We start from the raw sequence: 16,809 nt of genomic DNA, 5'->3' as shown, positions 1-16,809 counted from the left end.
GAGAAGTCCGCATACCGCAACGAAGAGTAGTTCCTGCTCGCCACAACTAGAAAAAGCTCACGCGCAGCAACGAAAACCCAATGCAGCCATAAATAAATAAATAAGAAATTGAATATTGATATTAAAAAGCAATTCAGTTTGGAGTTTGGGGTTAGTAGATGCAAACTATTGTATATAGAATAGGTAAACAACAAGGTCCTGCTGTATAGCACAGGGAACTATATTCACTATCCTGTGATAAACCATAATGGAAAAGAATATGAGAAAGAATGTATATATGTTTAACTGAATCACTTTGCTGTAGAGCAGAAATTAACATAACATTGTAAATCAATTATACTTGAGTATATGTTTTTTAAAAAAGCAATTCAAGATGACAAAATTTGAATGGCCAAAACACGTGAGAAAATACTCAACCTCACCATTAGTCAACAAAATGAAACTGACACTATTTTAAGTTCTCTAACATTGAAAAATCCTTAAAGATATTTTTTAATTAATAATTTTTGTCTGTTATGTTAACTGTTGTATTTACTAGTCAAGATAGGCTAGTTTACACTAAGTTAACACATTAAATCCAAGATCTCAGTGGCTTCACTTTAAGAAGTTTTACTTCCCTCTCCTACAGGTCAACCAGCCAGGGCTCTGCTTTACAGTTACCCCAGAAAGCCAGGTAAAGGAGGTTCCTCCATTCTGTAACTCCAAGAATATCTAATAAAAGAACATTCCAGGCAGAGGAAACACCAAGTGCACAGAACACGTGCCTAGGCAGCCTGATGGGCTCAAGCATCTGCAAGAAGTCTAGTGCGGCTGAAAAGAATAAAATAGGGAAGTGGGAGGTAGAAGGTGAAGCCAGAAGGGGGAGGGGTGGGCATGTGGGGGTGGAGATCTGTTAGGGCCACTTAGGCCACGTGATAACTTTGGTTTTTACTCTTGGCGTCTCTGCACATTGCACTACACCACCAGCCACTGAATAATCTTTTTAAGACATAGATCAGATTGTTTTCCTACTTTCTTACAACCTGTCAATAACTTCTGGTCTACATGACCATACATGTTCTTTGTCCCACCTTTGACTCCACTCACATTGTCATCCTCTCGCCTCAAGTAGACATACAGACAGACACACGTAGACACACAGACACACACACACAATCTTAATTAGGCCTCCATGTTTTCCTTTCTCACAGTATTTTATACCTTTATTTTTTTAGCGTTTTTTATGTGTGATTACCATCATTTACTTCATGTCTGTCTCCTTACACTCAACTATAAACTTAAGTTTTTCACCTCTGTGTATCAGCTCCAGACTCAGCACTTGGCACAGAATGGATATTTTGTAAATATTTTTTGAATACATGAATCAATGAGTAAATGAATGGGTTAAAACCAATATCAGAAGCAGAATTTGGGCTTCCCTGGTGGCGCAGTGGTTGAGAGTCCGCCTACCGATGCAGGGGACACGGGTTCGTGCCCCAGTCTGGGAAGATCCCACATGCTGCGGAGTGGCTAGGCCCCGTGCTCCGCAACGGGAGAGGCCACAACAGTGAGAGGCCTGGGTACCACAAAAAAAAAAAAAAAAGGCTTATTTCATTCTTACTAAATTCTCAATTGTGTAAGTACATGAATATAATACTTTTTTGACTGTTTTTCCCCCAAAATAGACTTTATTCTAAACAATCCAAATTAATAAGGTATGTGTTTGTCATTATTCTGTTGCTAAAGATAACTGGTTTGCTCTTCTAAGCACCAGTGATTGAAGAGACAGCACATCTTAGGTGTGAAAAGAAATCACTATAGGAAAAGGCAGAATAGTAGAAAAAGTGTAGAGAGAGTCTATTTCTGTTGATGATTGCTAATAGCGAAATTGAAGTATGTATATTTAAAGAAAAAATATTCAAAATATTTATTGTTGAAGATGAAAACACCGACCAAAACTAGCCTTTGTTTGTGTCAGACTATTTTTATGTTGTACCGGCCAGAAAATTTGCGTTCTAGGAGGTAACATATTTCTAGGCAACTTAAGATGGCACTCTGCTTAAGGATTTTTTTTTTAATAGCTTTATTTATATATAACTCACATACCATAAAACTCAGCCTTCTAAATTGTACAATTTAATGGTTTTCAGTAGATTCACAGAGCTGTGCAGCCGTCACCACCATTCAGTGGCCATTGCCAAATTCTCTGAAGTGACCATTGGAATTGTCAGGTTGGTGGAGTGAGGGTACAGAACTTCAACTGAAGGGTGAGGAGAGAGAATGGAAAATAAAGACATGGATGCCAATACTGTAGAAAATTCTTCCAAGTACTTTTCCTGTAAAGGGGTTAAGTAAAGGCATGGAAGCTGGAGAGTGATAGAAGATCCCAGGGGAATTGTAAGTTTGGGTTTTAGGTTTTGTTTTGTTTTAGCAGGTCCAATATTAGATCATGTTTATATAATAGTGGGCATGATCCATTAACCAGTGGGAGGTGTTATGGGTTGATATGTCCTAAGCCGCAACACCTCAGAATGTGATCTTTTTTGGAAACAGGGCCATTGACCAACTCACATTTACCAGGGCAGGGATGTATAATTCTCCTAAAGGGAGGTACACTGCGAGTTCCATGGCCCAGCCTAACATCAATGGAGGTGAGAAGTATAATCCTCCCCTTGGAATTACTGTATTTGAAGAATAACACAAGGTGCGGCACATTGTAAGGAGTAAAGGCCAGGGATATGAGTACCTAAGTATTTATGTTGGAAAATTTAATAGAGGAAGGATGAGGAAGTCCCTGTCTGACTGCCTCAATTTTCAGTGAAGTATGTGGTGCCATCAGCTGAGGGTGATAAGGAATGAGGGATACATGAGTGAGGACTTTGAGGAGAGGCCTGAACTAAAATTATATGTTATCACTTTTTAGCTAATGTGGGGAAATTTTTTAAACTTTAAAAAAAAAAAAAAATTATTTATTTTTGGCTGCATTGGGTCTTTGCTGTGGCGCACAAGCTTTTCTCTAGTTGTGGCACACAGGCCTCTCTCTAATTATGGCACACAGGCTTAGTTGCCCCGTGGCACGTGCGATCTTAGTTCCCTGACCAAGGATCGAACCTGCATCTCCTGCATTGGAAGGTGGATTCTTAACCACTGGACCACCAGGGAAGTCCCCTTTAAAACTTTTTATTATAAAAATTTTCAAACTTACAGAAAAGTTTAAAGAATAGCTTAATGGATACCATTATACCTTCTACCCAATTTTGTTTGGTTATTATATCTTATTAGTTTTATTTTCATCTAAATCAACACTTCTACTTTTTTAAAATAATTAAACCTTTATTTTTTTTTTAAGAGCAGTTTTAGTTTCATAGCAAAACTGAGGGGAAGTTACAGAAGTTTCTCAAATACCCACTGCCCTCACACATGCACAGCAACCCCATTATCAACATCCCCCATCAGAGTGGTACATTTGTCACAACCGATGAATCTATGCTGACAAATCATAATCACCCAAATCCCATAATTTACATTATGGATCACTTGTGCTGTTGTACAGTCTATGGGTTTAGACAAATGTATAATGACACGTATCTATCAGTGTGGTATCATACAGAGTATTTTCACTGCCCTAAAAATCTTGTGCTCTGCCTATTTATTCCACCCCATCCTTCACCCCCTGGAAACCGCTGATCTTTTTACTGCCTCCATAGTTTTGCCCTTTCCAGAATGTTATATATTTGGAATCATACAGTGTGTAGTCTTTGCAGATTGGCTTCTTTCACTTAGAAATATGCATCTAAAATTCCTCCTCTAGGACTTCTCTGGTGGCACAGTGGTTAAGAATCTACCTGCCAATGCAGGGGACACGGGTTTGAGCCCTGGTCCATGAAGATTCCACATGCCATGGAGCAACTAAGCCCATGTGCCACAACTACTGAGCCCGCATGCCACAACTACTGAAGCCCTCGTGCCTAGAGCCCATGCTCCACAACAAAGAGTAGCCCCCGCTTGCTGCACCTCGAGAAAGCCTGTGTGCAGCAACAAAGACCCAAGTCAGCCAAAAATTAATTAATTAATTAATTTAAAAAAAGATTCCTGCTCTGTCTCCTCATGGTTTGACAGCTAGTAATTTTTAGTGCTGAATGAGCTTCCATTGTCTCGAGGTCTGGATGTACCACAGTTTATTTATCCATTCACCTACAGAAGGATATCTTGGTTGCTTCCACGTTTGGACAATTATGAATAAATCTGCTATAAACATATGTGTGCAGGTTTTTGTGCAGACATTCCTACTTTTTTTCCGGCCACTTTGGCTTTTTGAAGATACCAATGATGATACCAATTATCTGATTATTTTCTTCAGGGAGTCATTTAATATTCCACTAAGCTTTGTGTTTTCTGTAAAGTGAATTTTTTTTGAGACTTGATTAGATTGACGATGCTGTGTATTCCATATTGTACCACATTAGATGACAAAAGATCATCTCAATATTAGTGATTTTATGTTTTCCCATTTGTTAGAGTGGTACTTTTTTTTACCCTTTGCAATAGTAAGTAATCTTTGGGGTCCTACTTTGGAATCTGTAAATATCCTGAAACCTAACAACTTTCACCTAATTGCCTCCATTGATGTTCCTCATCTAAATCAATTATCACATCGGATGCAGCAAAGAGGTAAAGATGGTGTTTGAATTCATGAAATTCAGTGAGCTCATGTAGGAAGAGAGTGTGGATAAAGAAGAAACGGTTAATCCCTTACTCACCCCAACAGTTACAAGTATAGTGCAGGATGGTCAGCAAAGGAGTGAGGAAAGAAACAGGTGAAAGGAAAACCTAGGAAATGGACTCAGCGGTCTAGAAATGAGAGCTTTCAAGAAAGAGGAAGTTGTGAATTAGAGTAAGATGGAACTAGAGAAGTGTCCATTGGATTTGGCAAGATAGAATTCACTGGAGAAATTAGCAGGAGACTTCACAGAGGACTGGGGATAGAAACCAAACTACAGTGGGTTAGAGTAAATGAGAACTAACAAAGGAGAAAGAGCCATACTATGTACCTTTTTCAGAGGTGGCTTTACGTATCTCTAGCTTAGGCATGTCAATAAACATTTATTGGCTTTCACAAATTTTACGTTTATTTCTCTTCCTTTGGTCATTTCTCTCAACATGAGCTTTTTTTTTTAAATGTCCTAATGTCAGTGGATTATTTTTTTAAATTTATTTAATTAATTTATTATTTTTGGCTACGTTGGGTCCCCGTTGCTGCACACGGGCTTTCTCCAGTTGCCTCGAGCTGGGGGCTACTCTTCGTTGCGGTGTGTGGGCTGCACACAGGCCCAGTTGCTCCACAGCATGTGGGATCTTCCCGGACCAGGGCCCAAACCCATGTCCCCTGCATTGGCAGGCGGATTCTTAACAACTGCGCCACCAGGGAAACCCCTCAACATGAGCTTTGAAGTGTAGCATGGTGGGATAAGATCTTGAAATACTAACCTTCATGGTTTTTACATTTCTTACTGCACTTCCTTAATTTTTCATACCCAGATGGCAAGCATCCGTAGAGTCAGGGGGAGAATTAGGATGATTCAAGTGAAAGTACACAGAAACAGCAAATATTTCTTCTGCTGTTGTTATTCTCTTGAATCTAGAGCTAACAGGGACTGTGAAGTGAATGGGGGAGGGAGAGGATCAATCAATTCCGGCTCAGGGAGAATGGATAAACGTTACTGTGACTGAGCTGGAGATAGAAGGTATTGAAGCCACCCTCTCTGTTGTAACAGTCTCCAGAAAATCTAGTCGACAAAATTTGATTTGTGATTGAGGTTCAGATGACTTCTAAGTTAAAGGACTATTGAATGAGCTAGACTTGGAGCCCTAACTAAAACCTTTGTAATGAGAGTAGATGTCTCAATGTCTTTAGACTCTGGGGCTTTATCTTTTACACTGCCTCCACCCTCCTGGGCCCCACCCTGTATAATGTGGTGTTCATGTAGAAGTCATGAATGGCAGCAAGAAGAGAGGATGTGGTAGAAGGGTTCCAGGGATAGTGGGGAAGGTGGCAGGGCATCCCAAACTGCAGACAATCCCCTCTTGTCAGTAGTGTGGAGCATGGATGGGTATTCACGGTTAAGGGCTATTATGGAGAGATAGGGCCTGAGTGGAACTAGACATGCCCCAAGCTTCTCATCACTTGGATTTTTACCTGTCAGCCCAACACGCACAGGCCAGGTCCTTCATGTTCCTTGGCAGGCAGCATGGCAAAAACCTTGAGGCAAAAGTTTGGAGGCCTAATAAACAGACCGAAGTTTAGCTCATTCCTCTCAAAGAGACCTCATCCACACCTTCAGTACACTCTAGCCTGGCACTCCCTCAGAAATGCAGTCCACTCATACCAGAGCTGAATTCTGAAAGATCTAAAATCTCCCCCTAGATATCCTCTTCTTTTGCAGAAAGCCAGGACTATTACTACTACTGCTGCTACTACTACTACTATTATTAGCAACTTTATGGAAAGCTAACCTCACTGGCCACTCACTCATGTAGTTGGTGTAAACCCTTGCTGGTCATTTATTATCATCTGTTCCTTCATCCCCATAACACTATTAAAGCTGCGCTCCTTTTTCTTCAGAGTAGTTAAATGAATTTGTAATGTTACATTTATAAGGATGACTGATTGTCTTTCTCGCTATACTGTAAACTCTGAAGATAGGAATTGTCTTTCTTTCTTTCTATAGCCTCTAGCACAGTGGTTATTTAAAAAATCTTGATAGTTGCTAAATGACTCGAACATTCTGGCAGATCTCACTGATCCTAAAGATCAATTACCATCTGCACACTCGTCATTTCCAGATGTGTGTCTCTAGCTCAGAGCCTTCTCCTGAGGACGTATGTATACCTGACATCTCCACTTCCTCAAATTCAGTGTGTATCAAACTGAAAGTGTCAACTTGCCTCTGCAAATGTGCTTTTTTAACCCAAGTTCTTTATCTCAAGGACTAGTATGGTCTTTCCTCCAACTGCCCAAGCCAGAAAGCCGTGAATTCTTCCTCAGGCCAGGGGCCGTATTTTACCCTTATGTGGAGTATTGTCTTTTTTTTTTTTAAGCAACTAGACAGTGTCTAACTATATACGAGGTATTCATAAATAGTATTGGATGAATAGTCTGACTTCAGGTTTATTCCCATTCAATTAATTTCCTACTCAGCAGTCAGAGTGATGTTCTGAAACACATACCTGTTGCTGCTCTAATACCCTTTAATGGCTCACCATTGTCCACAGGTCAAAGATCAAACTCTTATTGCATGTTTTGCTCTTTATTATTCACACAATCAAATCTACTTACCCTTGCAGTTTAACTCCTCACCACTTTTCTGCTGGTGATACTGAATGTTCAGTTTCTCAAATATGCCAAACTCTCCTACCTTCCCGTTTCATGTAATTTACATTTGCACTGAATCCTCATATCCCCAGCCCCCTTCATCTGACTCACTCTTACTAATTCTTGAGGTTCTACCTTAGCACTCACCTCCTGACCTGACCTGGACGAGGTTAGAGACTCCTGGCTAGATCACTAAGTACTTAGCTAATCAAGCACATACTTAATCAGGCACTTAGTTAATCAAGGACTACATTATCTACCAAACAGTTTTGTAGAGAATATTCTTATACTGAATTCTATCCATATTTGTATGGATATCTGGAAGATTAAGTCCTAGAAGAGGAATTTCTGGATCAAAGAGCACATGATTTTTGACTTTAACAGATACTGTCAAGATGATTTTTATGGGGACTTCCTTGGTGGCGCAGTGGTTAAGAATCCACCTGCCAATGCAGGGGTCATGGGTTCTAGCCCTGGTCCAGGAAGATCCCACATGCCATGAAGCAACTAAGCCTGTGCACCACAACTACTGAGCCTAGGCTCTAGAGCCTGTGTGCCATAACTACCGAAGCCCTCGAGCCTAGAGACCATGCTCTACAACAAGAGAAGCCACTGCAATGAGAAGCCCACGCACTGCAACGAAGAGTAGCCCCCACTCACCACAACTAGATAAAGCCCACACGAAGCAACAAAGACCCAATGCAGACAAAAATAAATGAATAAATCAGTTAATTTTAAAAAACAATGACTTTTATGATTAAGTTGTATGATATGCCATTTCCTCCTACCTTCACCTTCGTGTATCATCAAAGTTTTGATCATTGTAAATCTGATATGGAAAGATTAACATTTCATCTTACTTTGCATAACTTGGATGATGAGTAAGATTATCTTCTCAAAAATAAAGAACATTTGCATTTCTTCTTTTAAGTTACATCTGTATGGATCTGGTTTACTTATTGATTTTAAAAAGCCTCTAATCAGAGGAAATTTGCATTGCATGACTTTGTGTTTGTCATTTTATTATGGAATTTTTCTTCATCCAGATTCTTTTACTTTTTAAGAAATCACAGCTATCTTTTCTGGCTTCATAATCTTCTTTAGAAAGCCTCTCCATTTTGAAATTATAAAGACATTCTCCCACATTTTCTTGTAATCGTTTTCTAGTTTTTTAATTAAAAAAATTTTTATTACAGTATAGTTGACTTACAATGTTTTGTTAGTTTCTGCTGTACAGCAAAACAGAAATAGAGTCACAGATGTAGAAAACAAACTTATGGTTGCCAGGGGGTGGGGGGTGGGGTGGGGAAGCACAGCAGGGTGAGCAGGGATAAATTGGGAGACTGGGATTGACAAATACACACTACTATATATCAAAGAGATAACTAACAAGGACCTACTGTATAGCACAGGGAACTCTTCTCAATACACTGTGATGACCTATATGGGAAAAGAATCTAAAAGAGAGTGGATATATGTATATCGTTTTGTTTTGTTTTTTAATTTAAATCTGGAGTTTATTTTTGGTTCGAGAGTGAGGTAAAAGATGCAACTTCTTTCCAACATGTGGAAAGCCAGTTATCTCAAAATCATTTGTTGAATGACCTACATTTTTAGGAAATTCCACCATTGTTATTTTAATTTTCTTTGTGAAGTAGAAGTTGCTATCATCTGCTGAGGGGAGGTGGTAAAGTCTGAGGTTTGAGAAAAATTAAAAATGGGAAAGAAAAAGAAACAATAATGTTAGATGACATTAAGAGCCTAGTTAAGGTGGAAAGCAGGACCTTGCCATGGCCACCAAATCTGAAATTAGACGATTTTCTTTAGTAGTGCTTGACAGCCTGGGTACAAAAGCATAAGATACAGACATTTGAATCTGTGAAGTGTTGAATTTAATAGGAAGGTGAGAGGAAAAAGAATGGAAAGATAGAGGGTAGAGTGATGGAACATTGAGTCTAAGATAAGTAGTAAAGGGAATTAAATAGAAGGTAGTCTGGTAACAACTCACTCTAAAACCTTGTGGCTTAAATGGCAACATCTATTTTGTCCACAAATCTATAATTTGGGTAGGGTTCAGCCCAGGCCATTCATTGCTGCTTCACACCTGGGGCAGCTAACTCCAAGGATGGGAATCAACTGAAGGTGAATGGCTTCCAAGAATGAGTATCCAAGAACACCAGGGAGACACTGTATCATCTTTGATGAATATGGTAGACAAGCTAATGACTCCACCACATATGCCCACATCCTAATCTCTGGAACCTGTTAATAGGTTACTTTACATGGCAAAAGGGACTTTGCAGATGTTACTAAATTAAAGACTTTGAGATTGGGGGATTATACTTGATTATCTATGTGGGTCCAGGGTAATCAAACGAGTCCCTATAAGAAGGAAGCAGGAGGGTCAGAATCAGAAAAGATGTGACAGTGGAAGCAGAGATTTGAGTGATATGCTTTGAAGAGGGAGGAAGGGGCTATGGACCAAGGTATGCAGGTGACCACCAGAATCTGCGAAAGACAAGGAAACTGATTTGTCCCTGGAGCCTCCAGAAAGAATGCAGCCCTACAAACACCTTGATTTCAGCCCCATAAGATGCATTTTAGACTCCTCAACTCCAGAATTTTTAGATAATAAATTTGTGATGTTTTAAACCACTAATTTTGGGGTCAATTTGTTACAGCAGCAATATGAAACTAGTATACATGACTTAGCTACTGAAGTTACATAGTGCCACTTCCACTATAGTTAATGGGCCTTCCCAATTCATGGGGTGGGGAGGAAACAGACCACTGTCTCGCAATGGAAGAGAATGTCACTTCAAAGAAGAGCGTGTTGGTTAGGAGATATTATTGTGGCCATCTCTGGAAAATATTATCTGCAGTAGGAGGAAAATTGGGATCAACTCGATTAGTTAAGACCTATATGTTCAGAAGCCCAGTCTTCAGGAGCTGAGTACTTGTAAATCTTTATTAGGGCTTAACCGTGAACACTTTCCAATATGTGGCTTTTCAAGATTGGGTGCTTCTCAGAAATTATAGGCACTCTGGAGTAGTGTTCGCAAAAATATGGGAATATATTTTGAAGTTGTTCCAAATATCTATTAAAACTGCTAATAAATGGAATTTAGTACTTTATATAATGAGATAAAGGGGTTGTCTACCATTTCATACTCGAAGGATTGTATAATGCTGGGGATGAGAGGGGTTAGGTGGGGACAAGAAAATAAGGTTTGGGACTTGACATTCTCAATCTGAAACCATAATACATGTGGTACCAAAGATTCCTCCTAACAACTATCCCGTTTTCCTCATAACCTCAAAAGGGAAGAAATCATTAGCATCTACAAAAAAGGGCATATTTTTTTTTCCCTTAAGGGATTTTCTTCTGTTAATAATTAAAAAACAAACACATTCTGAAACCCTCCCCCCAAAACAAAGCTCAAAATTTTCTAAGAATGAAAACTAATTTCCTTTGAACAAATCTTAACTAAAAATAATGCATGTAAAAATGAACAGGTCTTACTAGTCTGTCATACAGGGTGAAGTAAGTCAGAAAGAGAAAAACAAATACCTTATGCTAACACATATATATGGAATCTAAAAAAAAAAGGTTCTGATGAACCTAGGGGCAGGACAGGAATAAAGATGCAGACGTAGAGAATGGACTTGAGGACACGGGGAGGGGGAAGGGTAAGCTGGGATGAAGTGAGAGAGTGGCATGGACATATATACACTACCAAATGTAAAATAGATAGCTAGTGGGAAGCAGCTGCATAGCAGAGAGAGATCAGCTCAGTGCTTTGTGCCCACCTAGAGTGGTGGGATAGGGAAGGTGGGAGGGAGACGCAAGAGGAAGGGGATATGGGAATATATGTATACGTACAGCTGATTCACTTTGTTATTCAGCAGAAACTAACGCAACATTGTAAAGTAATTATACTCCAATAAAGATGTTAAAAAAAAAAAGAATTAAACACACACACACACACACACACAAATGAACAGGTCTTAGGTCAATAAAAAATAAATCTAAAAAAAAAAAAATCCCCAAAGACCCCAAAAAGTTCTTCAGAAATAAAGCCATTTAAAACCAGTAGCCCAAGAGACAAGAATAATCGCAATATTAAAACTTTAGTTTCAGAATGAACTATTTTTTAAGAGCTTTACTGAAGTATAACTGATATAATAAACTGTATGTATTTAAAGTGTACAATTTGAACAATTTGGTATGTTTGATATACATACCCATAAAGTTGTCACCATAATCAAGATAGTGAATATATCCATCACACACAAAAGTAATAATGTCACCTTTCTTATTCCTGATATTGCTAGTTTATGTATTTTTATATTCTCTATCAGTCTAGCTAGATGTTTATCAATTTTATTGGCTTTTCTCAATGAATTATTTTCATTGATTTTTCTCTGTTTTTCTGTTTTCTCGTTTACTGATTTCTGCTCTGACCTTTATTATTCCTTTTCCTCTACTTCCTTTGGATTTAAATTGCTCTTTTCTTTCTTATTTCTAAGGTAAAAGCTGAGGTCATTGATGTGACACCTTTCTTTTTTTTGAAATATAGGCCATCAGTGAAGTAATTTTGTGCTAAATCTGCTTTAGCAGCATTTCACGTTTTGATACGCTGTGTCTTCACTTTCATTCTGTTCAAAATAGTTTCTAATTTTTCTTTTGATTTATTCTTTGACCAGTGGCTCACTTAAAAGTGTGATAATTGATTTCCAACCATTTATGGGTTTTCCAGAGATTTTTGCTATTGATTTCTAATTCAATTCTATTGTGGACAGAGAACATACTTGGTTTGACTGGAATCCATTTAAATTTATTGAGACTGTTTTCATGGTCCAGTGTATAACCAATCTTGGTAAATTTTGTGTGCTCACTTAAAAAGTATTCTGCTGGTGTTAGGTGATGTCTATAAATGTCAATTTGATCAAGTTGGTTCAGAGTAATTTTTAAATCTTCTATGTTCTTTCTCATTTTCTATTTATTTGTTCTACAATTTAATGAGGGAGGCTATTGATATCTCTGATTATAATTACAGATTTTTCTATTTCTCCTTGTAAATCTATCAATTTAAAAAAATTATTTATTTATTTTTGTCTGCATTGGGTCTTTGTTGCTGCGTAAGGGCTTTCTCTAGTTGTGGGGAGCAGGGGCTGCTCTTCCTTGCGGTGCGCGGGCTTCTCATTGCAGTGGTTTCTCTTGTTGCGGAGCATGGGCTCTAGGTGCACGGGCTCAGTAGTTGTGACACACAGGATTAGTTGCTCCGTGGCATGTGGGATCTTCACAGACCAGGGCTCAAACCTGTGTCCACTGCATTGGCAGGCAGATTCTTAACCACTGTGCAACCAGGGAAGCCCAAATCTATCAATTTTTGATTCATGTATTTTGAGACCATGACTGGGTACATAAATGTTTAGATTTGGGCCTCCTGATGAACTGACTCATTTATCATTATGAAATGAACTTCTTTATATTCCTGGTAATATTCTTCGCTCTGAAATCTATTTTGTCTGATATTAATACAGCTATTCTAGCTTTTGTTTTCAATTGGTTAACATTAACATGGCATATCCTTTTATTTTTATTTTTGTGGTAAGAATATTTAACAGATCTACCTTCTAATAAAATTTTAAGTGTAAAATACAGTATTTTAATTATAGGCATGATGTTGTAGAGCAGATCTCTAGAACTTGCCTTGCATAACTGAGATTTTATGCCTGTTGATTAGCAACTCCCCATTTCCCTCACCACCCAGGCCCTGGCAACCACCATTGTACTCGCTGCTTCTATGATTCTATTTTAGATACCTCATATAAGTGGAATCATGCAGTTTTTGTCCTTTGGTGATTAATTTAGTTTACTTGGCATAATGTCCTCAAGATTCATCCATTTCTTGCACATGGCAGGATTTCCTTCTTTTTAAAGGATGAATAATATTCCATTGCAGGTATGTATCACATTCTCCTTATCCATTCCCACATCTTGGCTATTGTGAATAACAATGCAATGAATGTGGAAGTGTAAATATCTCTTTGAAATCCCGATTTCAATTATTTAGGATAAATACCCATAAATCCATGGGATTGCTGGGTAGTTCTATTTTGAATTTTTTGAGGAAGCTCCATCCTATTTTCCATAGCATCACACCATATTAAATTTCCACCAACAGAGTATAAGAATTCTATTTTTTCTACATCCTTGCCAACACTTACTTTGCTTCTTTTGTCATGCAGAATGTTTTTAGTTGCATCTAGTCCCACTTGTCCATTTTTGCTTTGCCTGACTGACCTTTTGGTATCATAACCAAAAAATTGTTGCCAAGACCAATGTCATTAAGTCTTTTCCAGGTTTTGTTACAGTAGCTTTAGTTTAAGGTCTTACGTTTAAGCCTTTAATCCTTTTTGAGTTGACTTTTGTGTAGTGTAAGATAAGGTTCCAATTTCCTTCTTTCACATTTGGATATCCAATTTTCCCAGCACTATTTGTTGGAGAGACTATTCTTTCCCCATTTCCAAAGGGAATTTGTCTATATTGCTGCTGAATCAGTGTGTTTGTGGGAGGAAGGAGGGACCAGGTCTCCCTATCCCTTCAGCATGGTGTATCTTTTAACACCCTTGCACTTTTCACCTGTTTTTGTCATTATATTTGAAGTGTATTTTTGTTGGCAGCATACAGTCAAGTCTTGCTTTTTAATCTAATTTGATCATTTCTGCATTTTAATTGAGGTATACAGACCATTTACATTTAATGTGACTATTGATATGGTTAAGTTTAAATTCATCATACTGCTATTTGATTTCTTTTTGACCCCTCTGTTCTGTTTTCCTTTTCCTCTTTTTCTGCTTTTTTTTTTTTTTTTTTTTAGTACGCGGGCCTCTCACCGCTGTGGCCTCTCCTGCCGCGGAGCACAGACTCTGGACGCACAGGCCCAGCGGCCATGGCTGATGGGCCCAGCCGCTCCGCGACACGTGGGATCCTCCCAGACCGGGGCACGAACCCGTGTCCCCTGCATCGGCAGACAGACTCCCAACCACTGTGCCACCAGGGAAGCCCTCTGCCTTTTTTTGAATTAACTGAATATTTTTTTATGATTCCGTTTTATCTTCTTTGTTGGCTTATTGGCTACAAGTGTTTTATTTTAGTGATTGTGTTAGGGTTTACAGTACACATTGTTAAGTTACCAGTCTGTCTTCAAGTAACATTATACCACTTTACATATAGTATAAGGAACTTACAATCATATACTTGCATTTCTCCCCTCCTGGGCTTTGAGCTATTGCTGTCATACTCTAATTTTAAGTATGTATAAACTACAGACCACATTGCTATTCTTTTTGTTTAAACAATTATATTTTAAAGACACTAATAGGAAAAAAGATTTTATGTCTGAAAGTAAGTTTTCATCTTTGCTTCTGAGAACTATTTTTGTTGAGATAGTTTTAGGTTGAGTTTTTATCATTGCTTTTCAGCAATTTGTGATGTTTCATATTTACTGTTCCTAGAGTTCTAGTTTTCATCATATTTGGAAATGTTTCCACCTGTATTTCTTCAAATGATTTTTCTGTCCCCTCCTTCTATCTTCTGGGAACTCTGATTACATATATATTAGGCTGCTTGAAGTTGTCCCAGAGCACCTTGGTGTTCTGTTGATTTTTAGAATCTTGTTTTGATTAGATGTTACTTTAAAATTTACTTTTTTGGGTGACTGATATTTTTATAAGCCTATAAATTTTCTTGAGCTTTGTTCTGGGATGTGATAATTAAGTTTCCTAGAAAGAATCTGATCCTTTTGGGTCTTCCTGTTAAGATTTGTTAGGTGGGACTAGAGCAGTGCTCATTTTAGTACTAATTATTCCCCAGTACTGAACCCTTCTGTATACCCTACTCAATGCCCTATTAATCATGAGGTTTTCCAGTTTGGCTTGTGGGAACAGGCAGTATTTTCTAGCCTGTATGAACTTTGAGCACTGTTACTTTTAATTTTGGAGGGTGGCTCTTCCCTAGGCTTCAGGTAGTTTCCCTATATATACGACTAGTCAGTATTCAGGTGATTACTTGAGGGACCCTTTGTGTATCTCCAGAATTCTCTCTCCCTGCAATTTTCTCCTTTCTAGTACTCTGTCCTGCAATCTCTAGCCTCTTTCTCATCTCCCCAGGTCTCAGTTCTGTCTTTTCAACTCAGTTAGTTCAGTGGGCTCTGCCTGGGTTCCCCTTCCCTGCATCATAGTTTGGAAACTCTCTCAAGGCTGTAAAGAGTGAGCAATTGTAGGGTTCACCTTGATTTTCCTAAACTCTAAGGGATTGTTCTGTTTCTTATCTCATGTCTAGCATCTTGAAAATCATTCTTTTGTATATTTTGTCATTTTGAATAGTTTTAGGGGTGTGTGTGTGTGTGTGTGTGTGTGTGTGTGTGTGTGTGTGTGAGTAGGGTAGGAGGAGGAGCAATAAATCCGATCGCTGTTACTCCATCTTGGCTAAAAGCAGAAGTCTTGAACTATTTCTTTTTTTGTTGTTTGTGTTTTGTGGGACGCGGGCCTCTCACTGTTGTGGCCTCTCCCATTGCGGAGCACAGGGTCCGGACGTGCAGGCTCAGCGGCCATGGCTCATGGGCCCAGCCGCTCTGCGGCATGTGGGATCTTCCTGGACCGGGGCACGAACCCGTGTCCCCTGAATCGGCAGGCAGACTCTCAACCACTGCGCCACCAGGGAAGCCCTGAACTATTTCATTTCATTAGACAATTTTTCTAATTTCTACATTTCCTCTGAACTTAATTATATATTAATATCTAATAAAATAATTTATTATGAAAAGTTATTCTTACTGTAATAGTCTCTGTTGGTCCCTCAATGGGGAAACATTACAAAAAAGATGGACTATAATATCATACCAACTGTGTTAATCAGATATTTTAGATGGAGAATGACTACTTTCTAAGTAGTATATTACCATTAGTGATTCTGGAGATAAGTTGGGGAGGGAAGGGCAGAGACAATAAACACACCTTAAGTAGAAGGATTAATGTAACTTCATATAATACAAGTTGTATAATTGGGTCAATGACTTAATGTGTGATTTTGTTTCATATTACTTAAATATAAGTCAAACACCCAGGAATCAGGCAGATGCCAAGCAGCATAAGACAAATTCTCTAAAGAGGTTATGAGCAGAGTTTCTAAGAATTAACCGCAGTTTGTTAAAACTGCAGATTTTCAGACCAAATCCCAGATTTTAATTTAGGAGGACTGGGATGGGGTCTAGGAATCCATAAATTATTAACCAACTCAGTGACTTTGGTAAGAGATAAAGAGGTTGCTACAGAATTAAGCATACCTTTATTTCTCACTTGAACTGGATAAATGGATGATGGGTAGGACAGAATGAACATTATTAGGAGAATCAAAATAGAGGCAAGCCCAAGCCAAGGTATTTTAGCCC

Source organism: Lipotes vexillifer, unplaced genomic scaffold (assembly GCF_000442215.2).
Source record: "Lipotes vexillifer unplaced genomic scaffold, Lipotes_vexillifer_v1.1 scaffold497, whole genome shotgun sequence".
Lineage (NCBI taxonomy): Eukaryota > Metazoa > Chordata > Mammalia > Artiodactyla > Lipotidae > Lipotes > Lipotes vexillifer.
The sequence above is the reverse complement of the archived record's forward strand: the minus strand, read 5'-3'. Positions refer to the sequence as shown.